At 36.3% G+C, this 10,091-nt stretch overlaps 1 pseudogene; it reads left to right on the top strand.

The window, feature by feature from the left end:
• Positions 1–1,391: 1,391 nt before the first annotated feature.
• On the top strand, positions 1,392–2,105 carry LOC149201685 (uncharacterized; annotated as a pseudogene).
• Positions 2,106–10,091: the final 7,986 nt, after the last annotated feature.

Genomic DNA, 10,091 nt, shown 5'->3' with positions numbered 1-10,091 from the left:
TATCATATCCAATTCTGGTTTTGCGCTTGTTATGAACAAGCTCTTCCCAAGGTCTGATGATCGGCTTGGGTAGTGTAGGTTGGACTTGTAAATCTGCATTCACATGTGCTCTTGAATCAGCCTCAACTTTACTTTCTTGATTAGTTTCTGCATGTTGATGGGAGTCAATTTTTGAATCAAAAGGAGAATTGTTCCGAGTAGAAACAAGTTTAGAATCATGACTATACTTCTGTAACTCCTCTTGCTGTAGTTGTGATTCAAGCTACAAAAAATCAATCTGTTCTTGTGCATATTGTAGACATGTCTGAATTTCTGAGAGAGAGCCTTTGCTAATGTTTACCTTCCCATCAGCAGTGGAATGTATAAAAATATTTAATAAATCTAATACCTCACTAATTAAAGCCATTTTCAGTTAAAACAAAAGAGTACTGAAGCAACTATGGCTTTTTTTTTAAGCTAGAGAAAAATGGAAATTAATAGAGTAGCTTGTTTTCTTTATAAAATTAATCACTATGAGAAAACTTGTGGCACATCAAGAAATATGTGTGGCTGTTTTCAATAATTTAAATCACCCAGCATCGGAAAATTCAAATGTGCAAAAGATTAAGCTGCTCCAGATTAACAGTATGCTCTTGGAAATAACTAAAATAAAAAAACTTTTACAGCAAGCACCATTAATAGCTATAAACTTATCGATATTCATCTTCAAGATTGCAGAAACCAGCCGTCAAGTCTTCATATAATTTACTAAAGTTTTGTACCAAGGCAGGCTCTCCTTCTGCAGGGTCTTCAAACTTTTGAAACACTAATTTATAAATAAGGTCTCCGAAGTGTCCATCAGTACCATCTCTCCCACGTTATACTTTGTCTGCTTTGCAAGCATAGTTGATACCCACAATGCGAATGCAAGTAAAGGCAATGATGGTCAGAACGATCATTTTTAAATCGATTGCAGATTCCAAGAATATTTAGGAATCTAACAGATATGGGTGCAATCAATTTTTTAACCGCTCTTATGTCTATTTTCCAAGAATATTTGGGAATCCAATAGACATGGGTACAATCAATTTTTTAACCGCGCTTATGTCCATCAGATTCCCAAATATTCCAGAAATTTGAGACTGACTTAATCTCACCGAACCAAAAACACCGGAGCTCGTTCGGAGGCCCACTCCTGACCAAGCTCATTTCCTTTTTTACTTCAACTTCTTTCGCTTGGTGCGAATCGATTGTATGACCTCGAGTATACTGGGCTCAGGTGACTAACACTTTGAGCTGTCACTCCTTAGTGGTGGACCGTGATCGAATTGCAGACTCTTTGGCACTTGTATTTTCACTTCGATACAGGGACGGTGAGCTGCGCCAGATAGCAAGCAAAGCGACACACGTCCATGAAGAAGACAAGCAATCAGGTCATGGTTACGAGACTGGCAACCACGATTTGGGTCTCTCCCGCTTCTCTATTGCCTCTATTATTGCGTGGGGAGTCCAAAGCCTGTTACTCGATATCGCAGGAAGATAAAAAAGAAGGAAGAGCTTCCAAGTGATGATGAACTATATGAGGACCCTCCTACGACATTTTACCATACAAATTAGGGATTTGATCTGGCAGCTCCTGTTCTACTATAATGTATGTGGTTATTGGCCCAAGTTGAAGAAACATTTTTCTAAAGGAAGACTCGACGTACTTCGTCAAAAGCTTATTGATGAATTAATAGTATTCAGTGCAATCAAGAGTGTAAAAGTTGTGGCTTATTGATGAATTAATAGTATTCAGTGCAATCAAGGGTGTAAAAGTTGTGGTGGTCTTTGATGCCATGATGTCAGATCTCCCTATTCACAAGGAAACATTTGTAAATGTTGACATCATATTTGCAACAGTTGCATCGACAGACGGTTGGATTGAAAAAGAGGGTGCATACATATGGAGCTGCAAGGCACTAATATCAGAGGTTAAGGATTCAAAAATGGAATGTGAACAACTGCTTCTAGAACAAAGGTCATATTCGAAGCAAGGCAAATTGCTAGAGCACAATTTGAATCCAGTGGTCATTGATGCTCTTCGAGATCTCAAAAGAAAGTTGGAAGAGTCTGAAAAAGGCTAAAGAAGGAATAAAACCATGGGAGGTTCTTCTCTGGATTAGTTCCATGTATAGCCACAATTGATATGGACCTCTGTAGGTTTTAAATCAAGTAAATAGTCAGTACATTAAAGAATCATGACGGGCACAATAACAATGTTTCCAACACCGTGATCAACATGAGGTTGATCTTTCTATCACTTCAACATCATTATATTCAAGAGGAGCGGATGAAGATCATTAAGCAGACCAGAGAAAGATTCAACCGTTTGTTTCTACTGATTTCCAGAGGGCGAATCCGCTATCGATGTCCATGATCTAACTTTGAAAAGTCTGTATATGTTAGTAGTGATTGTCTCAAATTTTGTGCTGGCTTAAAATAGCTAGCAAGTCTCATGTTAAGATTATTTAATTTTATAGTCTTTTACCAGCATAAGTTCTACTTTGAAGGCAACATTTTGGAAGAAGTTGAGGATTACAAATATCTCAGAATCGACTTCAAAATAAATCTAAGTTGAGATGGCTGCGGAAAGAAAAGAACTTTGAGGAGTTGGAAAGTGTTTTATTCTTTTCAAAATAGGTGTAGAGAGGTAGAGTTATGGGGCTGGAAAACCGCTCTTACTCTTTTTGGGCTTTTAATGATCCTGGTGATTCTCTACAGTTGTGAATTGTGGGCCAACAGTACGTCCAACATGTAATGGAAACAAATTGAGAAAATTCAGAAGCGTTTGATTACAAACAAATTCAAGTTTGAAGGCAACATTTTGGAAGAAGTTGAGGATTACAAATATCTCAGAATCGACTTCAAAATAAATCTAAGTTGAGATGGCTGCGGAAAGAAAAGAACTTTGAGGAGTTGGAAAGTGTTTTATTCTTTTCAAAATAGGTGTAAAGAGGTAGAGTTATGGGGCTGGAAAACCGCTCTTACTCTTTTTGGGCTTTTAATGATCCTGGTGATTCTCTACAGTTGTGAATTGTGGGCCAACAGTACGTCCAACATGTAATGGAAACAAATTGAGAAAATTCAGAAGCGTTTGATTACAAACAAATTCAAAATTAAAAGTGTAGTTCCTTATGCTATCTTGTTAAATGAAACAATGGTTGCTCCTATTGAAGCAATTGTTATGGTGAAAGTCATAAGGTATTTAAAAAAAAATGAGCAAATGGAAGAGGGCATATGGCCTAAGGTTGTGTTTAATGACATATTGTGCAAAACAAAGAAGACTTGGATGCGGAAAAATAACAAATGATTTAATAAATGGGGTATTTGCTTGAGCATGTGTCCCACAAACAATAAAGATATAAAAGCTTTTGTTATGGATAAGTTCCACAAACCTACTTGGGAGTAAGAGCTACGGAGAAAGAAAAGTACTATATTGAAGAGTTTAATCTCACTCATAATCATCAACAAAAAAAGTACATAGGGCCAATATTTCTTGGAGAGCCAAAATTCTTATTGCTCAACTAAGGACTAATTCTCATCAACTCCATTGTCAAACAGGGCCGTGGAAAGGGCCAAAAGAAGCGTGGGAGGAAAGAGTATGTATTTTTTGCTCTTCCAGAAAAGTGGAAACAGAAAAACATTTCATTTTAGAATGTGAGGCCTTCAAAGCCAGCATGGAAAGTTATGCAAATGCTCTGGCAGCTAGCTCTTGGGATAATATATTCAGCGAGGGGTTTGTTAAGAAGCTGGGAGCGTTTATTGTGAGACTTCACAGGAAAAAGACCGAATACAAGAGTGAGATGGAGAAGCAATCTATCTCATAGACTATCTTTAACCTATAGACGTTAAAATGATTTCTTTCTTTCTTTCTTCCTATAAATATTCTCGAGATTATTAAGTCAAATAAAAATATTACTATAAATTACTAATATTACCTCTATACATCTGATTTATTAAATAATAAAAATATTTTAACTTATAAACTTTAAAATATATATATATATATGATTTCTACCAGGATTTTGAATAATCCATAGCCCATTTTGTTTGTGCTAATTCTAAATTCTGTTATAACCAATTGAAATAACGTAATAAAAATGTGCTATGATTATGATAGTTTTTATCAATCTTAGAATGGTCATGATGTTAAACACTCAAATTACATTGCTTTATCTCTGGAAGCTTTACTTTCCAGCTAAGTAAAAGTTTCATATATTTTTATCATTTAAGTTTGGGCAAAGTTATGTGAAAATTTAACGTTTCGACAAAATTTTAGGTGGACCTAAAATCAAATTTATCTTGAAAAGTGGGACAATTTGATACTGTAATGAGATAAATTAGAAAAAATAATGCAGTGATTTACAAAACGATAATAAAGTTTTTCAATCTTTCCGGTTCTGATAAAGTCAGAGCAGAGATCTCATAAAATAATATAACATGCAGAACTGAATCATTAAAAAGCAGGCGGCAATCCAAAACCACGGGTAGTCAACTTCACACCACTCAACATCAATTTGAGGGCCAACAGTATAGTCAACTTCACACCACCGGTCCATATATATATATGAATGATTGCTTTTTCCATTATCTCCAACTGTGTGATTCCATTATTTATGCATTTCTTTCCATATTTTGGCGTTGATGGGAGAGAAATTGTCGTTGTTGGTGTCAAACTTTGGTTTATCATCATTTTGCTCTTGTTATGTCAGCTTCTAATTGGTCTTCTACAGTTTCAAATTTTATTCTTAAATTAAGAAATTACTTTTTCTTGTTGTGGTCTATTATTGAGTAAATAAACCAATAGTAAAAGAGCAATATCTTTGTTCAAGAACTAATTAAAAATAGGTAATATTTGTGATGATGTCTAAACATAAAGACAAGAAATACAACTAAGAACATATAAACAATTTAGGAAGAGTTGTTATGATCCAAAATTGTAACCATGTGAGCAATGAGGGAGAGGTTGAGGCATTTATAGGAGTTTGAGTGCCACACGAGGCAGGTCCTTTCCCTTTGGTAAACAATGCTTAAATACATGCAAGCTCGACGTCCATGTCATGTGGCTCCAAAAACATCGTTATATGCTCCTCTTGTATATGATCCATGTAGTAAGACAAGTCTCTTTTAGCTTCATTCCTTTCTGAGAGGGTCTTACCCATGAGAGTTTTTGTATTCCAGTAAAGCTCCACTTAGCATATATATAAGTTCTGGCTCCGTTGGGCATGTCTCAAATCAAGTTGCCAGCTAGTTACAAATTCAAGTATTTCAAAATCAGAGTGCTCCTCCCTTTCAGCCATAGGTTCCAAATAGGCTTGGTGAATTTCCAATTGTATATGGTTTGGTGTGTGTCATGATATCTTTAAGCAACTTCTTGGGCTCTCTGGTAGGCATAAGAATTTTTTTCTTCCCGAGAGGAGGAGCCACGTCGACACCTTGCTCACTAGCGTGGCATTGCAAACCAGGTGAAAAAAATATGGGACAATGACATGGAAGGAAACAAAAGATGATGATTACAGGGAGGTGGACTAAGAGCTGAGTGTAGAGAGGTGAAAGGTCAAAAGGAAGACTCAAAATGAGTGTGAAGGGTGTTCGTGAAGGACAAACCTGTAGTGAATACCTACTTTGTAACCTTGGACTGAAAACGACTAAAGAGGACCAAAAGGAACATGGAAAGGAATAAAAAGTCAATAGAAAACAATTGTCCCAACACCAATAGGAGCCAATGCACTAGACATAATTAAAAGAGATATTAAAATGAAAATTTAGACGCAGTAACAAGGTGAATTACCTTAGACCATCAGTAGCACTGGGGGAGATGGAGATGGTTTGCAACCCATTGGATTACATGCAATACTCAATAAAATTACACTACAAGCTTTCTATCCACCCTCTCCTATAGAAGCTTTCAAATTTTAAGCTCACTAGCCTATCTCTACAAGTGACCTAGATCAATTTGAAAACGCTGAGTTTTCCAGAGTGATTCTAAGGGGTGAGTCAAGGGGGAGGTCAAGTTAGGGGGGCCTTGACATTTCCTTGGTGAAAAGAAGGAAACAACAACAAAATTTAGACGTGTGAGAGCCAAATTGCCTAGATGCCTTTTCCACGAGAGAGAAATGAATGAATTTCCCTGTGAACTATGCATTTTTCTTTCTTAAACACTTCTTGAGTTTCTCACAGCACTGTCATATGTGGGATTTAGTGCTTGATGTTGTGGTTTTCCAACATCTTTGATGGAGCATGCATTGGGCACGTGTGAGACAAGGTTTCCATGCCTCCCCCGGTCGAGGCTCGGTTGACGATAGAGGCACGCTCCTCTCCTTGGCTTGCATTACTTCCTTGACATCACATTTTATCACCATAAACAGAGAATTTGGACATGATTTATTATACTTGTTGCAACACATTATATTATTATAAATATGTGTTTAGTTAGTAGTTGCTAATAACGTTTTTTGGGTTTTTAAAATTTAAATTTAATATTAAATTTTTTAATAATTTAAAATTTAATATGTATTATTTTTTCTTTAGTAAACATTAATAAACACAATCTTTCCACTTGTAATTTACAGATTCAAGTACATATATTTAATAATCACCATCTTCTGTATGTAATTTACAATGTCAAGTGCATACATTTCATGTTGAGATTCACACATTGTGTTCTATGGTTGTTGCACTGAGAAGCATTATACAACCCAATATGGAAGTGATGTTGTAAAACATTATGTACTACAATGTTATGTTGACTCGGTCAAATTATTTAAAATAAAATTAAAATTAAAAAATAATAATTAATACTTGATATAATTAATTGTCGATTTACAAGTCTATAAAACATTCCACACATCTCTCATCATATAAAACATAATGATCAACAATACGCATATATTAAATACTCAATAAACTTACACCACAAGCTTTCTACCCACCCTCTCCAATAGAAGCCTTTGAATTTTATGCTCACTAGCACATCTCTGCAAGTAACCTAGATCAATTTGCCAATGTTGAGTTTTCCAGAGTGATTATAAGGGGTGAGTCAAGGGGGAGGTCAAGTCAGGGGGGCCTGGACCTTTCCCTGGTGAAAAGAAGGAAACAACAACCAAAATTAGATGTGAGAGAGCCAAGTTACATATATGCCTTTCCGACGAGAGCGAAATGAATGGATTTCATTGTGAACTATGGCATGTTTCTTCCTCAAATACGTCTTGAGTTGCTCACAACACTGTCATATGTGGTATTGAATGCTTGATGTTGTGGTTTTCCAACATCTTTGATGACGCATGCATTGGGCATGTGCAAGACAAGGTTTCCATGCCTCCCCCTGTCGAGGCTCGATTGATGATAGAGGCGTGCTCCTCACCTTGGCTTGCATTACTTCCTTGACATCACATTTTATCGCCACAAATAGAGAATTTGGACATGATTTATTATATGTGTTGCAACACATTATATTATGATAAATATGTGTTTAGTTAGTAGTTGATAATAACTTTTTTGGGTTTTTTAAATTTAAATTTAATATTAATTTTTTAATAATTTAAAATTTAATATGTATTATTTTTTCTTTAGTAAACATTAATAAACACAATCTTTCCACTTGTAATTTACAGATTCAAGTGCATATATTTAATAATCACCATCATCTGTAGGTAATTTACAACGTCAAGTGCATACATTTCATGTTGAGATTCACACATTGTGTTTTATGGTTGTTGCAATGAGAGGTGCTATACAACCCAATATGGAATTGATGTTGTAAAACATTATGTACTGCAATGTTATGTTGACTTGGTCAAATTATTTAAAATAAAATTAAAATTGAAAAATAATAATTAATACTTGATATAGTTAATTGTCTGTTTACAAGTCTATAAAACATTCCACACATCTCTCATCATATAAAACACAATGATCAACAACAAGCATATATATATATATATATATATATATCACATTCTAGGCCTACAAAAATATATCATTTGAACATCATTCACTAGATTGTTATCAGCGGTCATGCATACACAGTCCTACAAGTAGCCTTGCAACCATTAAGGCAAACATGCGTCCAAGCATTCATATTTCACATACACAATAAGCATTTACATGAGGCTCATTTACATGATACCACAAGTAGGTAACTTATATGAGGATTTGATGAATGGTAACTGGGACTGGGACTTTCACTCTCCAACGAACCATAGGCTCGCTACACAACAATCTTTCTTATAACCAACCACCCCTGAGCTTGATTTAGAGCCTATGAAGGGAAGTGCTCAAGGTATTAACACACTATTCATTTAATCATTCATATGGGAGTCCAGAGTCCACAAAGCCTCCACCTATCCACTAAGAATCCAAAGTGCAGTGTGTCTCTACCCAAAAACGCGATAACAGGGAATCTCGGACATTTATAGCTCCACCCCACAACTAGTTCAGGGAATCCAAAGTTACTACGGTGCCACATCACAACTAGTTCAAGAAATCCATAACTTAAAGTTCCCACCCTTAATAACACTACATAAATCTAGAGGTACAAGCTTCACCACCAACTTTTCTCATCAAGAAACTAGAACATAGTGCCTCCACATGTCTATTGCATGAATCCAAAGGAAACTAGCATTTTCACTTAATGGCCTCCATGGGAATCCAAATTTTTAGCCTCCACCTGTAAATAAAAAGATTAGTAATCCAAAGTCTAACAATGGCTCCACCTGAAGCACATAGGAGTTTGGAGCACTTGATCCACTCGTAATATTTAGCAAGAATTATTTTTGCCTTCTTTCTCCCTATGTCTCTACAGGCCCTCTTTCTTAATATTTTTTTTTTTAATCTTTGTTTGCCCCTTCAATTCCTCACCTCATTGAACTCCCCCCCTAAAATTCTTTGTCTTGTGGCGTGTTTGACCGGGCTTGGTTTTCCATGGTGATGGTGTCTATGGTCCTGTCTCCTCAGTGCCATACACTACCATAATTTTGGGTGTGTCCTTATGATTTTTTCACAGCGACGACCCATACAAGATTTTAATGCATGCCTCGTCCATGCCCCCTTGTCTCCCCCTTCTCGACAATTGCTCCCATACACAAGCTTTAATTCCTGACAATGCTTCCTGTGGTGTTTTTAATTCAGAAAAGTAATTAGGTTGGTTAGATTGTAGGCTCAATATTCTCAAGCAATCCTCCCCCTTCTCTTCTACAGACTCTGAATTAATGTCCCTCTTTGGCCACTAATCATTTCAATTTTTATTATTTACATAAATTTACATCGATTTTACACAATGATGCTTATAAAAATATTTACAAAAGGCGGGCAATGGGGTTGTTACATCACTTGAGGACGTAGTTGTTGTGCATGATGTTTGGATATTCCGACACATAGGAAATAGTTAAGTATAACTTGGTCTAGTGTAGAGTTAGGTAAAGTGTGTTTCTTTACTATGTACTTTTGTAACTTACAATCCGACGGTCACGATATGTAGTGATCCGACGGTTCGTTCTCTCCTCGGTATTACCGACACTTAATCCGTAGCTTAACACCCGATTGGTCCATGATCTCTATTTAAAGAGCATGGAGGGTCATTTGTAGGGTAACCGTTCATGAGAGAAGCTTATGTAAATTTTCATTATTTTATTAATCAATTGCCTAAAGTGGCCGTGTTGGCTCGGGTCGTGGAGTGTTTCCCTCTTTGAGGGTTTTAACCACGTCAACAATACTGGTGTATTGATCTGTGATCTGTTTGTGAGCGGTGTCCTTTGGTGTTCTGTTTGAGGAACTTACCCTGTAAATTCCTACATGGTATCAGAGCCAAGTTGAGGGTTGCATCCTTTGGTGATCCAAATCTGAAGCCGGTAGAACTGCATCCGACTGCCGTTTCCTAGATCTATTGTTTCTGACTGCTTTCGGGCCGAGAGGACTGCTCTATTGTGTTAGGAGCATTTGTTCCAGTGAGGAACCCCTTTTGTTTCACACGAAAAGGTTTCTATTAGCCCTAGCTATGTCATTTTTAAGATCTGGAGGTATACAATGTTTATTTACAGTTTTTAGTTATTTTCTCTCTGTTTATTTCGGTT

The sequence above is a fragment of the Pinus tabuliformis genome, chromosome 2_1 (assembly GCF_031772625.1).
Source record: "Pinus tabuliformis cultivar Carrire ecotype Pingquan chromosome 2_1, CPIR1, whole genome shotgun sequence".
Lineage (NCBI taxonomy): Eukaryota > Viridiplantae > Streptophyta > Pinopsida > Pinales > Pinaceae > Pinus > Pinus tabuliformis.
The sequence above is the reverse complement of the archived record's forward strand: the minus strand, read 5'-3'. Positions and strand labels throughout refer to the sequence as shown.